Below are 25721 nucleotides of genomic sequence, written 5' to 3'. Positions count from 1 at the left end.
TATCTTCTTGAATTTGAAGAGACTTTGCCTATGTCCCAACATATGGTCTATTTTTGAAAATGACCCATGTGCACTTGAAAAGAATGTATATTCTGTGGATTTGGGGTGAAATGTTCTGAAGATGTCAATTAATTCCATCTGGTGTAGTGAGTCATTTAGGATTGATATTTCTTTGCTGATTTTTTGTTTAGAGGATTTGTCCAGTGGTGATAGTGGGGTATTAAAGTCTCCTACTATGACTGTATTGCTGTTAGTCTCTCCCTTGATATCCTCCAAGAGTTTTTGTTACGTATTTGGGTGCTTCTGTATTGGGTGCATATATGTTTACCAGAGTTATTTCTTCTTGTTGGATTGCTCCCTGTAGTATTATGAAGTGGCCTTCCTTATCTCTTGTTATGTCCTTCACTTTTAAATATAATTCGTCAGATATAAGTATTGCTACTTTATTTTTTTTTTCATTTCCATTCACCTGGAAAACCTTTTTCCATCCCTTCACCCTCAGTCTGTGTGCGTCTTTTTTTCTGAGGTGGGTTTCTTGTAGACAGCAGATATATGGGTCTTGTTTTCTCATCCAAACTGTTACCCTATGTCTTTTGATTGGGGCATTTAATCCATTTACATTTAAAGTTACTATTGACAGGTACTTATTTGTCGCCATTTTTCTTCTATACCCCTGTGTTCCTTCTTCGCTTCCTATTTCTTTTTTTTTTTTTTTTTTTTTTACAGCAGACCTTTTAGCATTTCTTGCATTGCTGTTTTGGTGGTGATAAATTCCCTTAGTCCTTTTTTGTCTGTGAAGCTCCTGATTTCACCTTCAATTTTGATTGATAGCCTTGCTGGGTATAGTATTCTTGGATTGAGACCCTTCCTTTGCATGACTTTGTATATTTCATTCCATTCTCTTCTGGCCTGATGAGTTTCTGTTGAGAAATCAGTTGCTAGTCTGATGGGGTTTCCTTTGTATGTAACTTTCTGTCTCTCTCTGGCTGCTTTTTAGATTCTTACTTTGTCGTTGGTGTTTGCCCATTTAATTATAATTGCCTTGGCGCTGGCCTTTTGGGGTTAATTTTGCTTGGAACTCTGTGAGCTTCTTGGATTTGTGTGGGTTTTTTTCTTCCCTATATCAGGGAAGTTTTCTGTCATTGTTTCTTCAAACAGGTTTTCTATTCCTTGCTCAGTTTCCTCTCCTTCTGGAACCCCTATTATGCGGATGTTGTTTTGTTTTGTGTTGTCCTCAAGTTCCCTTAAGCTCTCCTCCTGCTTTTTAATTTTTTTTTCTATAAGCTGCTTTACTTGGGTATTTTTTCCCAACTTGTCTTCTAGCTCACTGATGCGGTTCTCTGCTTCTTCTAGTCTACTCTTGATGCTTTCTATTGAGTTCTTTACAGCAGCGATGTCATTTTTAATTTCTTCTTGGTTCTTCTTCATTTCCTCTTGGTTATTACTCATTGTCGAATTTGTCTTCCATTCTTTTCAGCCACCTTATGACCATTTCTCTGCATTCTTGCTCTGATAGGTTTCTTACCACTAATTCATTTACTTCTTTTTCTGGTGATGCCTGCTTTTCTTTCATATGCGGGCTGTTTCTTTGTCTCCACATGGTCTCACTTCTCTGGATGTCTGGCTATGTAGTTTTCTCTCTCCTTATCCAAGGTGAAATCTGACCTTTCCATGGTGGAGTGAAGAGCTCCCTTGAATCCTTGTGTTTGTGCCAATTGGGGGCAGGTTTTCTCTGGCTCCCAGCTGTTCGTTGGTTGCTGCGGTTGTGGATCTTCAGGCTTCCGATAAGATCCACTTTCCCTTTCAGGATGGCGCGGTTTCCCCCCAAGTTAAAATCTTAAGAATCGTAACTGTTTTAACTTTCATATATTTGTATACAGAGTGGCTAAACTATTAAATACACATTTGAGAAATGGAAAAACTTAAATTATAATTGTAATATTTTATGAAAGTGTCACAAGTGGAACAAAAGTCTAAAATCAATCAATGTAAAATTTAGTCTCCCTATTTAACAGATTTGAAGAGCAATGATTCAGGAAGTGTCATACCATGAATTGTGTTAGAAACACAAATACTGAGAAACACTTGAACATAAAATATTTTGAAACCACAGAAATTTCATCTGTTAAAAAAAATTTCCTGAAATAAATTTTCAAGTTTTCAGTTATAAGTAAAATATTTTATGTGCAAGAAAATATAACTAGTCCCTGGCAGGTGGCTCAGTTGCTTAGAGTGTCGGCCCATACACCAAAAGGCTTTAGTTTCCATTACTAGCAGGGCACACATCTAGGTAGCTGATTCAATCAATTGTTGGGAATCAACTGATCCATGTTTCTCTCCCTCTCCCAAAAACAATTAAAAAAACATATTCCTGGTTGAGGATTAAAGAAAAAAATAAAGAAAATCTAGTGATATATCTGTCCTAATTTTACCTTTTGTATTTTATAATACCATTACATAACACTGAAATTACTTATGATGTATAGAATAAACATCCTAGAATTAAACTAGAATGTAAGTATTAAAGGTAAAAATCATCAAAACAGATACACAGTCATCTGTACCACTAAATGAAATCAAGTGGGCAAGGCTAACCTTCATGTTATGGTGAGAGAAGCAACACATCTAAATATTCTGAAAGTGGAGAAAACTGAAAGCACCGATTAGTGGTAGTTCATTATAATTATTGTGCTTAAAGTTGGAAAAATGAGGTAGGGACAGTCCAAAATGTTGAAACCTTGCAAATAAAAGGGATTGAAATACAAATTCAATATTAAGGCATTTTTAACATTTTACTCTCCAGAATCACAGCTTAAAAATCTGTAGAAATCTGTTGTTTTGTAATGGCCCATCCCAGAACCCACCCCATTCTTCCAATTTAGCATGTTGCCACCTCTCATAGTATCCTATATAATAAAAGCCTAATATGCTAAGTGTCTGGTTGACCGTTCAACCAATCCAAGTGTAATATGCTAATGATATGTTATGGTGACTCAACTGCTTGCTATGACATGCACTGAACAGCAGGAGGAAGACACTCTTACCGGCAGATTAGCTTGCTGCTGGGGTTTGGCTGATCCCAACTGAGTGACATGGCCTGGAGCCTTCCCAGGGTCTCTCTCTGGCCTTGATCATGCACTGGTGGGGTCCGTTGGCCTGGCCTGTGCCCTCTTGCAATCTGGGATGCCTCAGGGGATGTCTGTTTCAGCTCGATCACAAAGGCCAGGCCAAGGGACCCCACTGGTGCACGAATTCATGCACTGGGCCTCTAGTTACTTTATGTTGTCCTAGCAGCAATAATTAAATTCCCAGCAGCTCTAGAGCACCTTCTGCCTTAGATCTAAGGACTCTGTAAACAACAGCTGTATAACAAGTATTTCCAGGCATTTTTCAGGGAAGTGTGATTGACCTCTGTATCTGGATAAAGTGGCACTTTTTTACTCTCTATTAAGACAAGCATGATTTGGTGAACCAATACCTCCACAAGGAAACTACTCATACCTTGGAACCAACATTAAGGTCAAACTACATTTCTTTTCAAATTATCTATAAATACCAGAAAAACAAAAACACTTCTTTCTTTCCAAAAGATTAAAGAAAAGAATTTTCACAAATATCTTCTCTTGTATGGCTTCTGCAGCTACACACTCTTTCATCTTCATCTTCTAAAATGAGACATACATCTGATTTTCCTGGTGAGAACTAACAGGGATATTTTAGGTTTGCCTCATGCTTACCAGTTTATAGAAGTATTTGCCATTCATTTTCTTTTGTACCCAGTAGTCCAGTTTCACAACTTTGAAGCACTTAACACCATATTTTCCCAAAAGTTGGTCTAAAAATCCCCAGCTTTGCTCTTCTATGATGTGTTCCGATGAAGCCAAATGGAGAAACAAGGTTGAAGCCTCATTTAGCACAGGCCTATGCTGTTTTTCTCTGCATTAAGACCATAAAAGCCAACATGCACTGATTGAAATGGGTATTTTAGTGAGTGACAGCATCATGGTGAAGTGAGACCTCCTTAGTATGTCCCCTGAAATTGACAACTAGTCGGATATCCAGAACCCAACAAAGGTTCCTGTGTGCCCCATGCTAAAAGGTCCATGGGCCAGGACTTCGAAGGTGGGCATATTGGAATGTGTAGGAGAGTCAGGATGAGAGGCGGGTAGAGGGGACAACAGGGACAGACACATCACTGCAGCAAGGCTCAACCTACAGGCCCAGCAAACACAGAAGCAGTGGTTGAGTTGGGGTGCAGCTCCCACACCACAAACCAGTGCAGGGCAACTGCCAGCAGCATTCCTAACTCTCCCGCCCCCCAACTCCAGATCCCTCCCCACTTGCAGCCTTGCTCACGCCCTCACAGACCAGCAGCAGCAGCAAAGCAACGTCTCAAGCCTCCAGGCCACAGTACCTTGCTGCCAGTGGCCATAAGGAATGAGGTAGCAGCTCAGTGGGCTCATAAACTGTCTGCCCTCAACTGGTCACATCCCCTGCCCCGGGTGGGGGGGGGGGGCGGTTTCCCTGAGACCCAGTCAACCCAGATCCAGCACCAGGACCCACTACCCTGGTCACCCCACCTCCACTCCCAAGTCCAAGGCATAGCTTCCTACACCTTTACTCACAAGCATCCTCCTCCCCAAACTTAAGTAGTACAGGTAAGGGAAAACAAAAACTGTGCGATTCTACCATCTACTGGATAACGAAAGACAGACCTCAAATTATCACCCTGCGGAATGGTGGAAAGGAAAATGTTCCTAAATAAGAAAAGTGCTCACCACTTCAAATGTGCCAGCAGAGGAACAACCCCTCAAGCAGCATGGACCACAAGATAACAATTACACAGGAAGACAATGACAGTTTTCCAGAAAGGAACTCAAAATAATGGATGATTGTGATATAAGGAGAGAGAAATCAAAACAGCAGTCGTGAAGAAACTCAATGAGATACAAGAAGGCAGCTCAATGAAATCAGGAATAAAATTAATGAACAAAAGTAGTACTTTATCAAAGAGATGAAAACTATAAAAAGAACCAAACTAATTATGGAACTTAAAAGCTCTACGAATGAGATAATGAAAGGATGTATTAATAACTGATACACAATGAAAGCTAGTTGCTATGTCAAGATAGCCTGACATTGCCATCTTAGTCGTCAGTCATTCAAGGGCTGGCAAGACACAAACATAAGTAAACCTCATTTAAAAATGCAAAGATATAAAATAAAAATTCAAATATTTCCTTCATTTCACTATTTAGAAAATGTACAACTGCTCAGCAAGACAGTTTATAAAAACTGAAATAAAAATGCTGTAAGGAAAGTAGCAATTAAGAATGTTCTCCACATAAGAAGATGACAAAAATTTTCACTTAAAAACAGAAATTAATCAGTTTAGTATTACAAGTTTATTTAATTCATAAGAAAAGATTCTCAGAGTAAGAATCACCAAGTTTTCTATTGACTGCAAAACTGTTATCAGGATTCCCACCACAAGGTGTCTCCAGGACTGGCCTCATATTAGTAGTGCTCAGTCATCTGTTTTGTTGTTCCTACAAGAAGGAGCACTTCGGTGCTGACCTCTGCTAGCTGCTTCTGAGCCCTGAGAAGACTGCAAACAGCAGATGCTTAGTATTTTATTTTTCCCTGAGTGACTTGCATTTTTTCAAGTAGCCACAATAGCAAATGGAATTTCCCATTAAATAGCATTTTAACCAAGAAAATGTGTCCGAGCAGAGCTACTCTGTGCAAGTATAGGTTCTAAACTGTTCTGAAAAGTATTTATGTTTCTAGGGAGTGGGGAGAGGGGGTCCGAGCTAAGTAATCCAAAGTAGGGCGGCTGTCAGTGATGCAGTCGGCTTACCAGGTAATACTTGCTGCCTCTGGAAGAACTGTACTTGCAAGATCCTTGAAGATGCCCTTGGACATATTTAGTAGCCACTTTAGAGATTTAAAATAAATCCCTCAAAGACATTGTCAAGCATTGGCCTTCACCACCCTTGTACAATCCACTCATTACCTTAGGGATTTAATCATTTGACACCAAGGCATCATTTAGAGCAACAACCTCTGAGAGAGAACAAGATGGCCTGGCTGGTGATCAAATGACCGAAAGCAGCTCCAGAGGCCATTGCTTATGACATTGTTACCACGGCGATGGAGGTGGGATCTGCCTTTTCTGTATCCCCACACCTTCCTCCTGCACATCACATTATTTTTAGCCACTTTGTCAATTACACTGCCCCTCACCCGTATGTTAATCTTTCCCTATTTAACATGTATGTCTTTATATAGAGTAGAAAACTATAAAGGATAGTTTGTCTAAAGCGCCCTCTAGTGATAACAACAAAGGTCACAATCAAGAAAGTAAATTTACCAAGTGCCAGGTTGTATTGGAGTAACTTAACCTATTGTGTTTAAGTTGTTATCATAAATGTTTCAATTTACAGGAATTCTAACAAGCGATTTTATAATACTAGAGCCCTGGTGCACAAAATTCATGCACTCAGAGGGGGGTCCCGCAGCTGAGCCTGTGCCCTCGCGTAGTCTGGGAGCTTTCGGGGAATGTCCGACTGCCGGCTTAAGCTGGCAGTCGGACATCCTTAGCACAGCTGTGGAGGCGGGAGAGGCTCCCGCCACCACCGCTGCCCTCGCCAGCCATGAGTGTATCTTCTGGCTGAGCAGCGGTCCCCTTGTGGGAGCACACTGAACTGACCACCAGGGGTCAGCTTCTGCATTGAGCATCTGCCCCCTGGTGGTCAGTGCAAGTCATAGTGACCAGTTGTTCCACCGTTCAGTCTATTTGCATATTAGCCTTTTATTATATAGGATTGCTAAATTTTGGAGCTTCAAGACATTCAGCTTGAAGACTGGCAGATCAAGTTAACTGCATGAAAATATTAAGGGGAACAAATTACAGGCACGTAAAACCAAAAAAGGAGGGAGATGCAACTGTCCTGGAAGAACATTTGAATGGTAAATTTATTTACTCACATCATTTGACAAAGTTATACTATTTAGTGAGCTATTCACGCCCCACTAATCTCATGAACCTGGCACAATAGTAATTATGTTTTAAGTTTAGAGGCTAATTACTGAGTTAAATTTGTTTTCTCTGATTCTCCATTTGACTTATAAAGTTCATTTCCATTCCAATAATTTGCAGTATTCCAATTCTTCTTGTATTTTTCTAATACACTTTCTGATTTCATCTTGAGTAGTTTGCAAAAGAGGAGTTCTGAGTTCCAAATGACTTCCTATTGTAGCATTATGAGTACATGTTAACGCTCCGAAATTTCTTGAGATGCTTTGTGTCTAAAGCAAATAAAAAGGATACATTTTTAAAGTAAGTGTAATCTGAACAGTTATAATTGTTTTCTTTAGTTTTAAGTCAACGACTCAGAGATCAGCTTTAGGTGTGAAAAAAAGCTGACATGTAAAATATTTATCATCAATGTCCACTGAATTAAATCTGAGTTATAAAGTTAATCATTCTTCTATTAGTACTCGTGTAATCTGATAATTCAAAGAATAACAGAATCAGTTTAAAATTTTTAAAGTAGAAGGATATAACTTAATTCAAGAGTATGGAACAATTTTTAAATCTCATCCCCCCTTTCTCTCAAATAGTCTTATTTAACATTAACTGGTCTTTAAAATAAAATGATTTTACTACTAAGAATCTATTGGAAAGATCAATTCAGTGATAATAGTGATGGAAACTGAAATAATAAAAAGCAAAAACAAATGCCACCTTTCTTCCAGAAATCTATAAAATAAATTGCTATTAAAGGAAGTAAAGGAAAGGCAAAAACACTGTATTTATCCAAAATGTAATTTGCAGTGAAGTGAATTATAGCACATTAAATCGATAAATTAACCTGTAAATATAAGTCGAGTTGTTTCACTTTGTCTGCGACATCCTTTGCACTTGCTTCAACCCTCAATTTATACTTTTCTATTTCAGAGTCTTCAGCCATATGCATTTTCTTGTATCTTCTCAGTTTTACTACCTTTTGTTTCCACTTTTCTTTTTCAGCCATTAGTTCTTTACATTCCTTTAGAAGTGCGTCTACTGTTAACTCCTGTTGAGGTGTTTTTTCTTCATTTGAAGATGACGGTGGCAGTTTTGCTATAAGATCATCATTCTGCATGAATAAAAGAATGTAGTTTGGTTATGGAGGTGTGTTCACCAGTATGACATTTTGAAATGAGTTCAGTTGCAATAAAACGTTATCTGTATGGTGGTAGAGTCTTGGAATGTGGAACCTTGAATTAGAATCAAAACCAAAGTTAAAGTGACCAGGAGTCACAAACGTACTTTTATTGTTGTCGTCTTTGCCACACAATGCCTGCACTTGACTTTATGCTCCTTTTTCTATGACTGTTTCATGTCTTTCCTCCACAAAAATGACTACACATTGCCCCTTACTAGAAAGTCTCTTACCTCTTCTCCCATCTCAACTCTTCACAATCTTTAAAAAAGTTTTAGAGATATCATATTATGGTTTTCAGAACTGTCATCAAATGCTTCCCAAGGTAAGACTTCCAAAATGAGACTAATTAATGAATCTTATAAATACCGATTCTAATGCCATAGGTCTTTTACTGAACAGAAACATTTGATGCTAATTTGAATTGCATTCCAAGGAGAAATGAATACCTGAATTATGGAGAAATTAAAACTCTTACTGTTCAAGTTTAGCGACATAGCCCTACATTTTTTAGAACCAAAAAAAGTGGGCGTGGGAGGCTTAATTCAATAATGCTATCTTGAAATTCTTTGTTACTTCCCACAAAATAAGGGAACATAGTAAACAAAACATTATCATCATCACCATAAACAACAAACTTGCAGGAAGGTTAGTGATAATGGTGACTACTGTGTGACTGCTATGTCTGGTGCCATCTGACTCTCTCCCCAGGAAAGCTCACTCTGGGAACCCAGCCACCATGTGGTGAAGAACGAAGCAGCCCAGGCCACATGGTCAGTCCTCATACAGGTGCACAGCTGAGACTGCCCCTGAGGCTCTGAATAGCCTCAGGGAGCCCTTGGGAACTGGGTTAAGGTGATGTTTTGTCCCAGAAACCAATACAGCAGCAACCTCACCTAAAGGCCATGTCAGAAATAGACAGTGGTGTAAGTAAGAATGAAAGCAGGTAGACAAAGTGGGCAGATTGGAATCTAAACTTACCTAAATCTAAACTTACCTAAAAAACTGCATGTCAGTCGGTTAGACCCAGAACATCCAAAAGAAGGCCCAAGGCCCCGCAGCAGCTTGCATTGCTTCACAGCTGGGCCTCATCTGGGCACCTCCAAAACCCAAACATAGAGGAGGAATCTGCAGATCTCTCCGTAGCTCCTGCTGGGTGACTTCAGGCACAGGCTATATTAGCATCTCCTGGGAGATCCAAGAGCCGGTGTACCCAGGGGTCAGAGTAGGACCATCCAGATTACAACTCCTCAGATCCATAAGGGACACACTCAGGGGGCAGACTCAGTGAGCACCAAAGCCCCACTGAAGCAAGTCTTGTCTCATAACAGTGTCTCCAGCACAGAGGTTCTCCCATCGTAGACCAGCTGATCCTTACAGCCAATTGGCCTGGAGGTCAATTCCTTCCAGTGATACCAACAGCAATCCAGGCTTAACTACAAGATTGCACACAGCCCACAAAAGGATGCACAAAAAGTGTCCACCTCAGGTAACTGGGGAGGCTGAGCCACTGGGCCCTATAGGACACCTAGCACACAAAGTCACTCTATCAACTCAGGGAAATGGCCAAAATGCGGAGACAAAGAAACAGGTCACAAATGAAAGAATTGGAGGAAAGCAAAGTACTGGATATAGAGTTCAAAACCATGGTTATAAGGTTTTTCAAGAATTTTCTAGAAAAGGCCGATAAATTTAGTGAGACCCTCGAGGAAATGAAAAAGGACCAACTAGAAATTAAGCATACACTGACTGAAATAAAGAATAATACACAGAGATCCAACAGCAGACTAGAGGATCACGAGAATGAAGTCAAAGATTCAAAATACAGAGAAGCAAAAAACACCCAACCAGAAAAGCAAAAAGAAAAAATAGTCCAAAAATATGAGATAGTGTAAGGAGCCTCTGGGACAACTTCAAGCATTCCAATATACGAATTTTGAGGGTGCCAGAAGAAAAGAGAGAGCGGTACTGAAAAACCTATTTGAATAAATAATGACAAGAAACTTCCCCGACCTCGTGTGAAAAATAGATTTACAAGTCCAGGAAGTGCAGAGAACCCGAAAGAAAAGGAATCCAAAGACGACTACACCAAGACATCATAATTAAAATGCCAAGAGCAAAAGACAATGAGAGAATATTAAAAGCAGCAAGAGAAAAACAGTTACCTACAAGGGAGCACCCATACGATTGTCAGCTGATTTCTCAACAGAAACTATGCAGACCAGACAGGAGTGGCAAGAAATATTCAAAGTGATGAATACTAAGAACCTACATCAAAGATTACTCTACTCCGCAATGCTATCATTCAGAATTGAAGGGCAGATAAAGAGCTTCATAGATAACAAAAAGCTAAAGGATTTCATCACCACCAAACCAGTATTGTATGAAATGGTGAAAGGTATTCTTTAAGAAGAGGAAAAAGAAGAAAAAGATAAAGATAAAAATTATGAACAACAAATACATATCTATCAACAAGTGAATCTAAAAATCAAGTGAATAAAAAATGTGATGAACAGAATAAACTGGTGAATATAATAGAATTGGGCACAGAAAAGGAGTCGACTGACAATTCATGGGAGGGAGGGGTGTAGGTGTGCAGGAAAGACTGGACAAAAATTGTACACCTAGGGATGAGGACAGTGGGTGGGGTAAGGTTAGAGGGTGGGGTGGGAACCAGGTGGAGGGTAGCTATGGGGGGAAAAGAGAGGAACATTTGTAATTATCTGAACAATAAAGATTTATTAAAAAAATACAATACGATCATAGTAGGGGACTTTAGTACCCCACCAACATCACCATCACTGGATAAATCCTCTAGACAAAAAATCAGCAAAGAAACAGCAATCCTAAATGACTCACTAGCGCAGGTGGACTTAATTGACATCTTCCAAATATTTCCCCCCCAAATCCTCAGAGTTTACATTCTTCTTAAGTGCACATGTGATATTTTCAAACTTAGATGACATATTGGGTCATAGGCAAAGCCTCTCCAAATTCAGGAAGATTGAAATCATATTTAGCATCATCTCAGACCACAATGGCATAATATTAGTAATAAACTACAAGAAGAACAAACAAAAAAAAAAATCCAAACACTTGGAAGCTGAATAGCATGCTATTAAGCAATGATTGGGTTACGAAAGAGATCAAAGAATAAGTTAAAAATATCCTGGAAATTAATGACAATAAAACACAACAATCCAAAACCTGTGGGACACAGTGAAAGCAATCCTGACAGTAAGTTTATAGCTCTACAGGCCTACCTCAAAAAAAAAAAAAAAAAAAAAACATAAGAAAAAATGGTAATAAATCATCTAACTATTAAACTTAACCCTTTGCACTCGCTTGCTTTTTTCTCGATTCCTGCTACCGATGCTAACCGTGTCGAGTCACACTCGACATCCAAGTGCAAAAGGTTAAATAATTAGAAAGAGAGCAAGAGGAAAAGACTAGAGTAAGCATAAGTAAGGAGATAATAAAGATCAGAGCATAAATAAATGACATAGAGAAAAAAAATACCAAAAAAAAAAATCAATGAGACCAAGAGCTGGTTCTTTGAAAGGATAAACAAGATTGGTCAACCTCTAGCCAGGCTCACCAAGAAACAAAGAAGACCCAAATAAACAAAATTCAAAATGAAAGAGGCAAAATAACAACACACCCCATAGAAATACAAAGGATTGTTAAAAAATATTATGAACAACTATTCCAACAAACTAGTAGAAGTGGACATATTACTAGAAAAAATACAACCTTCCAAAACTAAATCAGGACGATGCTAAAAATTTCAATAGGCTGATAACTATGGCAGAAATTGAAGCAGTCATCAAAAATCTTCCAGCAGCCGAAACCAGTTTGGCTCAGTGGATAGAGTGTCAGCCTGCGGACTGAAAGGTCCCAGGTTCGATTCCGGTCAAGGGCATGTACATTGGTTGCGGGCACATCCCCGGTGGGGGGTGTGCAGGAGGCAGCTGGTCGATGTATCTCTCTCATCGATGTTTCTAGCTCTCTATCCCTCTCCCTTTCTCTCTGTGAAAAATCAATAAACAATATATTTAAATAAAAAAAAATCTTCCAGCAAACTAAAGCCTGAGGCCAGACAGCTTCACAGGAGAGTTTTACCAAAAATTCAAGAAAGAACTAAAATCTATCTTACTCAGGCTATTCCAAGAAATTCTAGAGGGAGGACCTTTCAAGCTCATTCTGTGAAGCCAGCATCACCCTAATACGAAAAGCAGATAAAGACAACGCAATGAAAGAGAATTACAGGCCAATATCGCTCATGAACATAGATGCCAAAATTCTCAACAAAATTCTAGCAAATCAGATCCACCATTACATCAGAAAGGTTATACACCATGACCAAGTAGGATTTATCCTGGGGATTCAAGGATGGTACAATGTCTACAAATCAATAAACATGATGCATCACATAAACAGACTGAGAGATAAAAATCACATAGTCATATCAATGAAGAAAAAGCATTTGATGAAAATCTAACACCGTTTCTTTATAAAAACCCTCAGCAAGATGGGAAGAGAGGGATCATACCTCAACATAATAAAAGCCTTATATGACAATCCTACAGCCAATTTCATACTCAATGGGCAAAAATTAAAACCATTTCACCTAAAACAGGAACAAGACAGGAATCCCAGCTTTCACCACTCCTGTTCAACATAGTACTGGAAGTACTAGCCATAGCAATTACACAACACGAAGAAATAAAAGGTATCCAAATAGAAAAGAAAGCGTAAAACTCATTCTTTGCAGATGACATTTTACTGTACATAGAAAACACTAAAGAATCTATCAAAAAAATTATTAGACCTACTAAATGAATTCAGCAATGTAGCAGGATACAAAATTAAGGCCAATAGTTCTATACCATTCTTATACATTAATAGTGAACTTACATGAACAGAGATTTAACCTTTTGCACTCGGATGTCGAGTGTGACTCGACACGGTTAGCATCGGTAGCAGCTTGAGAAAAAAGCAAGCGAGTGCAAAGGGTTAAAAAGCAATCCCTTTTACCATCTCACCAAAAAAATTAAGATACCTAGGAATACACTTAACTAAGGAGGTAAAAGACCTGTACTCAGAAAACTACGGGACACTGAAAAACAAGATAAAGGAATACATAAACAGATAGAAGAACATACCATGTTATTCAATTGGTAGAATCAACATCATTAAAATGTCCATACTATCCAAAGCCATCTATACATTCAATGCACTCCCCATTAAAATACAAATGGCATATTTTACAGACCTAGAATAAACTCTCAAAAAATACATCTAGAGTAAAAAAAGACCCCAAATAGCTACAGCAATCCTGAGAAAGAAGAACAAAGTAGGTGGGATCTCAATATCAGATTTCCAACTGTATTACAAAGGCACTGTTCTCAAAACAGCCTGGTACTGGCACAAGAACAGACATATAGACCAATGGAATAGAACAGAGAACCCAGAAATCGACCCAAACCACTATGCTCAATTAATATTTGACAAAGAAGGCATGAACATACCATGTTGTCAAGACAATCTCTTCAATAAATGGTATTTGGAAAATTGGACAGATACATGCAAAAAAATGAAACTGGGCCACCAACTTACACCATACACAAAAATAAACTCAAAATGGATAAAGGACTAAAACATAAGACAAGAAACCATAAAAATACTAGAGGAATCAACAGGCAGAGAAATCTCAGACATATGCCGAAGCAATTTCTTCATTGATGCCACTCCTAGGGCAATGGAAACTAAAGAGAAAATAAACAAATGGGACTACATCAAAATAAAAAGCTTTTACTCAGCAAAAGAAACCATCAACAAAACAACAAGAAAGCCCACTGTATGGGAGAACAAATTTGCAAATGTTATCACTGATAAAGGTTCAATCTCCAACATCTACAGGCAAATATTACAGCTTGATTAGAGGAAGATAAACGATCCAATAAAAAATGGGCAACAGAGATAAATAGAATATTTTCAAAAGAAGAAAGAAGGAAGGCCAAGAGACATATGAAAACATGCTCAAAATAACTAATTATCTAAGAAATGCAAATCAAAATGACAATGCGGTACCATCTCACACCTGTGAAAATGGCAATCATCAACAAAGCAACAGAGGATAAGTGCTGGCGAGGATGTGGAGAAAAAGGAACCCTCTTGCACTGCTGGTGGTAATGCAGACTGGTGCAGACACTATGTAGAACAGTATGGAGTTTCCTCAAAAAACTAAAAATGGAACTCCCCTTTGACCCAGTGATCCCACTTCTAGGAATATATCCCAATAAACCAGAAACACCAATCAGAAAGGATATATGCACCTCTATGTTCATAGCAGCACAATTCACCATAGCTAAGATTTGGAAACAGCCTAAATGCCCATCAGCAGATGAGTGGATTAAAAAAACTATGGTACATCTATACAATGGAATACTACGCTGCTATAAAAAAGAAGGAATTCTTACCATTTGCAGCAGCATGGATGGACCTGGAGAGCATTATGCTAAGTGAAATAAGCCAGGCAATGAAAGAAAAATACCATCTGATCTCACTCATTTATGGAAAATAAAGAACATTTTAACCTGATGAACAAAAAGATAGATACAAAGGCAGTAAAGCATGGAACAGACTGTCAATTACAGCGGGAAGGCTGTGGAGTGTTGGGGAATAGGGGAAGAGATCAACCAAAGGAGTTGTTTGATTCATGTAAGCACAACCAATGGACACAAGACACTGGGTGGGGCCGGGGGCGGGGGGGAGACGAGGGCATGTGACAGGCTAGGGGATGATGGGGGAAAAAAGGAGATATATGTACTACTATATGTAATACTTTAAACAATAAATAAATTTTAAAAAATAAAAATAAATTTAAGATAAACAATCCAATTTAAAAATGGCCAAAAGACCTATATAGAAACCTATCAAAAGAGGACATACAGAAGGCCAAGAAACATATGAAAACACGCTCAAAGTCACTAATCCTCTGAAATATGCAAATCAAAACAATTATGTTCCATGTCACACATGTCAGAATGGCTATCATCAAGAAATCAACAAACAACAAGTGCTGGTGATGATGTGGAGAAAAAGGAACCCTCGTGCACTTTTGGTGGGAATGTAGGCTATTGCCAGTCACTGTGGAAAACAGTATGGAGTTTCCTCAAAAGTAAAAAACGGGACCTAAGGAATGCCCATTTGACCCCATAATCCCACTTCTAAGAGTATATCCCAAGAAACCAGAAACACCAATCAGAAAGGAATATGCACCCCTATGTTCATAGCAGCACAATTTACAATAGGTAAGACTTGGAAACAGCCTAAGTGCCCATCAGCAGATGAGTGGATTAAAAAACTGTGGTACATCTACACAATGGAATACTACGCTGCTATAAAAAAGAAGGAACTTTTACCATTTACAACAGCATGGATGGACCTGGAGAGCATTATGCTAAGCTACATAACCCAGTTGGAGAATGATAAATATGACATGATCTCACTCATTTGTGTAATATAGTGAACAACATAAACTGATGACAAAAATAGATCTAGAGAGAGAGAGAAACAGTGAGCAGACCATGAAACCTCAGAGGAAATGCAGGGAGGGTAGGGGTGTGTGGGGCAAGAGATCAACCAAAGGACTTGTATGCATGGATGTTAGCATCATCAGTGGAAACGGACACTGGGGCAGTGGGGAATTGTCCTGGGGGTGGGAGTGGCTGGGGCGGGGTCGATGCGTGAAAAAGAAGACATATGTAATACTTTCAACAAGATAAAATAAAATAAAAACAGTGCTGACACTGAAAAAGAAACACACACATGTTGGGAGAGTCTTTGATCGAGAGGTGGTTTGAACCTGACATAATGTAGAGAAGCATGAGAATAAAAACCTCCAAGAAATGGTGAGTGGAAGCCTGATGGCCCCTGAGGCGGCTGACAGCAAGTCTTCTGGACAAGTGAACACAATGGCACTATAACGAGGATGACAGGGCTTCTTGCTAGGAAGCAGGTGTAAGTGACATCGATAAGCTAAAGAAAGACAATCCTATATAATAAAAGCCTAATATGCAAAATGACTCAACAGCAGAATGGTTGGCGGGGGGCAGAACTGGCAAGTGGGTGGCGCCAGGCCAACCAAGGTGGGTTCCAGAGGGCAGAGGGAGGGGACCGTGGCGGCAACCAACAGCAGTGGAGGGGTGATTGGGGGGCAGGCCTGGCTGCTTGCCAGCACTGTCCCCCCATTGGCCCGCTGGTCGCCTCCTGCAGAGGTTGGCCAGACTATGGCTTAGGCCCCTGAGGGCTCCTGGACTGTGAGAGTGTGCAGGCCAGGCTGAGGGAAAATCCCGCCCCCCAAGTGCATGAATTCCCATGCACTGGGCCTCTAATTAAATATAAAAGAAACAGGACTTAAGGATTTCAAATATCCATTTCCCATTTATAGCTTCTCCCACATGTCCAATTGTTATATAATACTATACTAGAGGCTTGGTGCATAGAATTCATGCACGGTGGGGGGGTCCCCTTAGCCCAGCCTACACCTGGTCCAATCTGGGACCCCTCGGGGGATGTTCTACTACTAGTATAGGCCCGATCCCCGCAGTTGGACATCCCTCTTACAATTTGGGACCACTGGCTCCTAACTGCTCGCCTGCCTGCCTGGTTACCTTGAACTGCCCCTCCCCCCCGCCAGCCTGGTCACGCCTTACTGCCCCCCATGCTAGTCTGGTCGCTCCCAATTGCCCCCCTCCGCCAGTCTGGTCGCCTCTCACTGCTCCCCCCTACCAACCTGGTTGCCCCAACTGCCCCCCCCCCCTTGGGCCTGGTTGCCCCATGCAACCTGCTGTTGGGTCGTTTGGTTGTCCCTCACTAACTCCCCTGCTGGCCTGGCCGCCTGCTGCTCAGTCATTGGTTGCCCCTCACTAACACCCCTGCTGGCCTTGTTGCCCCACGCAGCCTGTTTTGTCATCGGTTTGGTTACAACCAAATGGTTGCTTAGACTTTTATTATAGATAATAAAAGCCTAATATGCAAATTGTTCCATTGGGCAGTCATTCAACTGGGAGTTCGATGGGAAGACCAGGAGGTTGACGGCTCACTATGACATGGGGCTGCAACCTCTCACCAGCTACCTGGGGCTAGGGGTGATGGGGACTGAGGTGCAGTGAGAATGCAGGGTTCCACCAAGCTCGCTCTCACTCCCCCTGCTGCCCTTCCCCGGGACACCAGGGCTCACACACTGGGGAAGTCCCCATGCTGAGGTGCTGGGTGCCCACGAGGAGCACACCCCACATCCACGTGGTGTCTTCCGAGTGAGTCAGCCACAGCGCCTGGACCACAGGGGCTGGTCAGGCTCCCAATGGGTTAATGCAGGAGCTGGTCTGCAAGGCCAGCTAGGAGAGAGCTCTCTGCTCGCCCGGCTTTTGTGTGGCTCCACTGGGCAGCCCTGAGGTCTATGCTGTGCCCTTGCCTGTGGGGTCCGGCCATGCTCACTGCATCTTCGTGTGGGGACTTGGGTGCTGTGACTCAGGCAGAGGGGGGCATGCAAGGACCTGGGGCCTAGGTACTTCTCAGGGCCTGGAGGTCAGCTGGGACCTGCCTTTCCATGCCAGTCACTTGCACTTTTATACAACCACAAAATTGCTGGCCACACCCATGCACAGTTTTGTGCACCAGGCCTCTAGTGCTAAAATAAAGAAATGGCTTCTGGGCTAACATCAAATCCAGGCTGTCCAGGAAGATGTGGTCTAAGGATAAAGCCAAGAATTATAAAACCCTTAAGACTTCAGAAACCTTTAGGTGATGCCTCAAAGGATTTTTAGAATGTAAGAATTTTAAAGGCACTGTCCTACAACACCTCCAAAAAACCCAAGGTGAAGAGCTTATCTGAAAACAATTTGTGAGGTGGCTTTTATAATGGCATGAACTGCAGTGTTATTTAACAAAGCCTCTTGACTTCTATAAAGAATGATGCATAATTCTCAACTTTCCTAAGGTAAATATTTTTTTAAAAATATACAAATTGCAGAATAAAAGCCAGTGTTTAAGATATAAGTGCACTATTGCCGAAACCGGTTTGGCTCAGTGGATAGAGCGTCGGTCTGCGGACTGAAAGGTCCCAGGTTCGATTCCGGTCAAGGGCATGTACCGTGGTTGCGGGCACATCCCCAGTAGGGGGTGTGCAGGAGGCAGCTGATCGATGTTTCTCTCTCATCGATGTTTCTAACTCTCTATCCCTCTCCCTTCCTCTTTGAAAAATCAATAAAGTATATTTTTTAAAAAAGATATAAGTGCACTATAAAGATAATCCTATGTAGTAAAAGAGTAATATGCAAATTAACCAATACTCCGCTATACCCATAAGTCACGCCCACCAGCCACACCCACCAGCCAATCAGGAGATGACTACAGCAAGGGAGAGAGCAGGAGGGATGCTTGGGTTTCCCTGACAATGGAGGAAGCCAAGCTTTCTGCACACCCTGGCTGGCCCAGGCTTCCAATTAAGGTTACAAAGTTTCAATTATAGAAGATAGATAAATCCCAACAGAAATGACTGCTGCCACGGAGTGAGCAGAAGGCTTGGCTCCGCTCCAGGCAACAAAGTTTCAATTGTATAAAATAAATAAATCCCAGATACCAGGGCCTCTGCTTGAGTCATCATGGGGCGTGGCTGGCTTGCAAACCACCACAGGCCCCTCGCCCAGGCCTCTCCATGCCCCAAGGGAACCCCACCCTGATCCTAGACACCCTTCAGGGCAAACCAGCTGGTCCCCACCTGTGCACCAGACCTCTATTCTATCTAATAAAAGAGTAATATGCAGATTGATCATCACTCCAACACAAGGTGGCTGCCCCCATGTGGTCAACGATCCTGACCCCATGTGGATACAAGATGGCCAGCAGGGGAGGGCAGTTGGGGGTGACCAGGCTGGCAGAGAAGGGAAGTTGGGGACAAACAGGCTGGCAGGGAACAGTTAGACATCAATCAGGCTGGCAGGGGAGCAGTTAGGGTGTGATCAGGCTGGCAGGCAGAAGCGGTTAGGGGCAATCAGGAAGGCAGGCAGGTGAGCAGTTGGGAGCCAGCGGTCCTGGATTGTGAGAGGGATGTCCAACTGCCCATTTAGGCCTGATCCCACGGGATCGGGTCTAAACAGGCAATTGGACATCCCTCGAGGGGTCCCAAATTGGAGAGGGTGCAGGCTGGGCTGAGGGACACCCCGCCCATGCACGAATTTCGTGCACCGGGCCTCTAGTACAATTATAATCAACGAGAAGCCCAGCACACCATTGAATTGTGTGGGTAGGGTCCCTAGGCCTAACCTCCTGAGATCGGGGCCATCTCCTGCCCGTTTGCCAGTTCCAGGCTGAACGCTGCCTCCGCCAGGCGTCAGGCTGTTGGGATCACCAGCTCATCTCCAGCTACTCCGGGGCTCAGGCCTGCGGGAAAGCGGGCACTGGAGGCTTCATGAGCACATTATTTGTAAAAGTATTCAAAGAAAAATTTAAATAGTAGTGGAAAGTCTAAATCAGATATAGATTTGCTAAAATCCATCATATTTGTCCCAAATTATGATTTAATGAAAAGTAGATGCCTTTAAAAGAGCTGAGAGCTCATGTGAATAGATTACTTGAGACTGAAATACTTCCAAATTTAATTCAAATGGGCATGAATAAAAATGACATCATGCCAACTAAAATGTCTAAGATGCTACTGAAGGAAAGGTACTATATGATAGAGCACCTACATTTCAGTTCATCTGGGAAACCTGAATTTAGCTGTCAAATTAAATACACTTAATTTAATCTTAATTTCAAAATACTCATTTTAGGTAGAGCATTTCCATTTACCTACTTCCTAATTGTTTTAAACTTGGTGACAGAAAGATTTAAAATTATTATTCTATCAATATAAGACTAAGTTATTAATATAAATCTCTATCTATTAGTAATCTATAACGTAACCTCTTAAAATTTCATGGGCAGGACAATGCCTTTACTCAAAGCAAAGCACCTCTCAGATCTAATGTTCACCTACTGGATACAATGTTGCTTTAAAGCTGATAGAGCAAACACATTTATAAACTATATATATATAATTTCAGAGAAGAAGGGAGAGGGAGATAGAAACATCAATGACGAGAGAGAATTATTGATCGACTATCCCTTGCACACCCCTATTGGGGACTGAGCCTACAACTGGGCATGTGCCTTGACCGGAATTGAACCCGGGACCATTCAGTCCTCAGGCCAATGCTCTATCCACTGAGCCAAACCAACTAGGGCTATAATCTTTACATTTGTAATATTCAACTAGATTCAACATTTAGCCATCATCAAATATTACTCGGAATTTTCTCTTAGAAATTTTGAAAAATTCTTATCTGTCTGGATACTTACATCTCCTTCTCCATTATCATTTTCATTCTGAAGTCTTCTTTCTTTGAAATGTTCCCATTCATTGATTAACTTCTTAATCATTTCAAGCAGCTTAAGCACATAATTTTCATTTTCATGATCAAATATTTTCCTGGTATCTGGAATCTGATCTTGGGTGTTAATTACTGTCTTTTCTTCTCCGTGAGTGTTATTGGGAGCCTGATTCAGTTGCTGTTGAATCAGCACAATTTCTCTTTGTATGTGAGATAGCTTCTCCATGAAGGATTCCTGCTTTCCAATATCTTGATCCACTTCCCCTTGTTCACTTTGATTCACGTGTTCCATGTCCTCCTTTTCACACTGTTTTTGACTGTGGTCTCTTCCTCCACCTAAAACCAATGTCCTTTCCTTGACAGAATCTCTTAGGTGGTGAAGCTCAATTTCTAAGGTGTTGCTTTTGCTTTCCACTCCAGCAAGTCGTTGAGAAAGATGCTCGTTGTTCTGTTTTACGTTAGACATATCCAGATTCATTCTGTCCCATAAAGAAAACCATTCATCTCTTGATCTCTGGAAAGCAAACGGTAGGTCTCTTTCTGATGCCTGACAATGCTCATGATCGTGTACAGCAGTAGCCAGTCTACACCGGTATGATTCAACTTCTGCTTCCAGTCTTCTTCTGTTTTTTTGTTCATTCTCCAGTTTACAGTTTAGCCTGATAAGCTCAGCTCTTAGAACGTCAAGGTGTGCATTGTATTGAAATACTGTTTCTCTTATTGTCTTTTGAAGACAGTCATTCTTTTCTTTGGCAATGGCAATGTCCTCAACATATTTTTTTTCCATTTCCTGGGTCTGCTTTTTTACTGTGTCTATTTCCAGTCTTAATTTGGCAATTTCTTCCCACAACATGTCATTTTCATGCAATAGACTTTTTTCTTTGTCGGAACTCTCAGAAACCTAAGTAACACAAAGGAGACTTTTAGCTAAAACATTGAAATGACATGTCATGGTAGCCTCTGAAATGAAAGAGTAACCCGTGTTTATAATAAAAAGTTGGAATAAGTGGATATCCCACTGGAAAACAATAGATTTGGATCCAAACCTCTAACTTTATACAAGCATAAATTCTCCAAAGTTAAAAAATGTAATATAATATGATGAATTTCTTAGTGGGGAAAAAAAAAACAGAACACAATTTTAAGAGTCTCAGAATTAGAAAGGGTTTTTCCAAATCATCACAAGCCCAGAATGCATTTAAGTAAAAAATTAATAATTCTAACTACACTTACAAATTGACATTACAGTCTGAACATAAGAGTATTAACCATGCATATATTAGGATAAACTAAATTTCCTAAAATTCTTTTGCCTTCAATATTAATCCATAGATATTCTACTTTTCTAATACTTTCATAGTCAGTTATAAAAAGCTACCTCTACTAATAACTTATAATCACACATTTTCCCAAGCACTCCTACATCCATCAATGAACTCATTCAGTTATCACAATCTGGAATGGAGGGGTTAAAAAGATAAGCAAGTTCAGGATTTCCCCCAGGTTTTCAGACTCCACAATTCGTGCCCTTGGCACCAATCCGTAGTTCTTCTCTAGTGTAGATACAGAAACACAAAAGAAGCCTATGTTTCAAAAAACAAATGGTGAATAATATAAAATTTACAGTTTTTTTTAAATGAGGTTATTTGTTGCTTCAATAACTTATTTCTTTTTCATGATGTTTAAAGTAGTATTAAATGTGAAATGGCGGGGGAGGGGGCGGGGGATACACTGAACTACTTTACTAGGAAGAAAATACCAATAAATTAGCACTAAATATATATTATCGCCTGCATTCTCTTCAGAAGTCCCTTGTATTAAAAAGGGATACTACTTAGAACAAATTATTATTTTTCTCAAAAGTAGAAGGATGACATCTGAAATAGGATCTCTGCACCTGCTATACTTTGCTCCATACCATCACTGGAAGTGAAAACTAACCTCTATATTAATATATCAAGTAAACAAAATCACTGCCAAAATCTGGAACATCGGTTGTTGGTAGCAATACCTTTGAGATCATGGACAACACAACAATTCTTATGGAAAATATTAAAAGCCTTTTCTTTGGGTGAGGCCATTGTGAATGTCACTACTTGAGACAAATGGGTTTGAATTAATATAATTTTATCCAATGGACCCCAAAAGTCATCAGTCATATCTCTCTCTCTCTCTCTCTCTCTCTCTCTCTCTCTCTCACACACACACACAGATATGCTTTTTAAATCCTCTATAGTTTCCATATGTACAGTATTGTTTTTTTCAAGTATATACAAACTCACATGCATTTGAAAAAGACTAAATAAACTACCTCAGAATTCATTTTCTTATGAGCTATTTCTGTCACCTTTGGTTTGCCAAAGTATTTGGTCAGAATTCCATCCTGTAATATGTTGGCATTCTGTTCTCGAGAAAGTTGCCTCTGGGTGTAATTTTGCTCTTCTACAACCTAAGGACACATTTCATTTAGTTTTTGGTCTCATTTCATTTTAAAAAAAGTCCAACGCTTAAGAGCCGTACCTTAAACAAACTGTGAAAAGGATGTAGCCTTTTAAAGTACAAGGATCTTTCCTTTACATGAAAAACTAAAATTGTAAGTGATAGCTACATTTGTCATAGAGCAAAAATATAGTATTCCGAAATAAAATTTCTTTATGAACATTTGACTAGTTCCATCACAGTCTCAAGGCAATTTAGCCTGTATGTTAACATTTTTTATGAGCCAGAATTAACATTTATGTTAATGGGTAGGGTCAATTTATTTTCCATTTCTTCATTTAGAAAACATTCACAGAGCATCTATTAGATGCCAAGGATAGTTATAAGTTAATAATAATTTAAATCATAAAGGTCACAGTTCACATTTTGAATGAGAACACTTTTTTGGTTTGTTTTAACTCAATAATACACATTAAATGACAGGGATATAAGTATTGATGAAGTACTGTTAGAAATAAGAGATTTTCCCCAAAGATAAATTTACCTCCTCTCTTATAATCGCCAGTGTGATGTTTTGTGCTCTGATGGTGGTTTCACTTTGTGGGTTCATTTCAATGTCTTTAATAGAGTGTTCTTCTTTATTTCTCAACTGTACCTTGTATTTTTCATGTAACAGATGACATTTTTCTCTCTTCTTTTTTTCTCCTCTTAAGGTAAATCTGTAGTTAAATATAACCAAAGACGTGATCGACATAAGATAAACTGTTATAAGATGTCTTATGTAAATCTCATGGTAACCACAAAGCAAAAACCTTCAGCAGATTCACAAAAGAGAAAGAGCAGGAATCAAAGCACACTATGGAAAATCTTTGATTCACAAAGGAAGGCAGCAAGAGAGGAACAGTGGAACTACAGAATAGCCACAAAACAACTAGATAGTGTTAGGAAGTCGTTACCTGCCAATAATTACTTTGTAAGTGGATTGAATTCTCCAATCAAAAGGCATAGGATGACTTGGGGTGGTGAGCACACAATGCCGTGTATAGATGAGGTGGTGTAGAAATGTGCACCTGAAACCTCTGTAACTTTGTTAACCAGGGGCACCTCAATAAATTCAATTAAAAAGAGAGTAGAGAATGTCTTGACGGATTAGAATAAGACCTAATTCTATACTGCCTAAAAGAGACTCCATTCATTCATTTTCTTAAATTTTTTTTAATCCTTACTTGAGGGTATTCCCACTGGTCTTAGAAAGAGGGGAATGGAAAGAGAAACAAACAGACAGACAGACAGACAGAGAAACATCAATGCGAGAGAGAACATTGATTGGTTACCTCCCATACATAGCCAAACCAGATATCAAACCCACAACCTAGGTATATGCCTTGACTGGGAATAAAATCAATAAACTTCTGGTATAGGGATGGGGCTCAACCAACTAAGCCACAGAGGCCAGGGCTCAATTCATCCTTAAAGACACTTAAAGGCTCAGTGTGAAGAGATGGAAATGTTGAACTTGAACCAAACATTAGACCAATGGATATAACAAACATTTAGAGAGTAGCCATACATTTTTTATCACCACCTCAAAGAGATAGCTGCACTCCCATGTTCATTGCAGCCTTATTCACAATAGCCAAGATGTGTAAATTAAGTGTCCACCAATAAATGAACAGATAAGAGGATGTGGTATGTATGTTTGTTTGTATGTGCGTGTATTAAGTATGTGAATGTATGAATATATGTGTGTTTATATAGTAAATGTGTGTACACACACACACATATATACTATGTATACACACACACACACACACACACACACACACACACACACACAATGGAATTTTGCCAGGGAAAGAGAAAGAAGGAAATCCTACTGGTAGGGGCAGAAATAAAATAGTAGAGACTAGCTATAGTTATAACAAATATTAATCATGCTCTGTTAACTGTGATTGTTTTGTTCTGATTAAAGAAAACATAGTCTCATCTGTCTGGAAATTCCTCCCAGCCCCCTTGGACTTGAGTGTTAACCTGGAAATGTGGTCCATCCTCCTAACTACCTATCATCATGGAAAGATTAACCACCTTGTTGGTGAAACAATGGAGTCCCAGCCTTCATTGGTGTAATCTGTAACCATTATACCCATTTTTATTGCATTTGCATCATACCCATTCTTATTTATTTTGCTTACTTCCCCATGTAATCTTTGTCTTTCTACCCAATAGAAGCAGCTGGCATATGGTGTTGGAGTACAGAATAGGTTTTCTTGGATGACCGCCTGATCTCTCATATTGCCAACATTATTTAAATAAATGTCATATATGTTCATATATGATTAAACCCTGTCTGATGTGCAGCATGGTGATTATAGTTAACAACACTGTATTATATACTTAAAAGTTGCTAATGGAGTAGATCTAAATGTCCTCACCACGAAGAAAGAATTGCTAACTATGTGATGTAATGGAAATGTGAACAAAGAATCCTGTGGTAATCATTTAGCAACATAAAAGTGTATCGAATAAACACACTGTATTCCCCTCAAAATATATAATGTTAATGTCAATTATAGCTCAATAAAACTGGAAAAAAATTGGAGAAAAATACCTGCATGTCATTATATACATAGTT

This window comes from Cnephaeus nilssonii (genome assembly GCF_951640355.1).
Source record: "Cnephaeus nilssonii genome assembly, chromosome: 24".
In the NCBI taxonomy this organism is placed as follows: Eukaryota; Metazoa; Chordata; class Mammalia; order Chiroptera; family Vespertilionidae; genus Cnephaeus; species Cnephaeus nilssonii.
The sequence above is the reverse complement of the archived record's forward strand: the minus strand, read 5'-3'. Positions refer to the sequence as shown.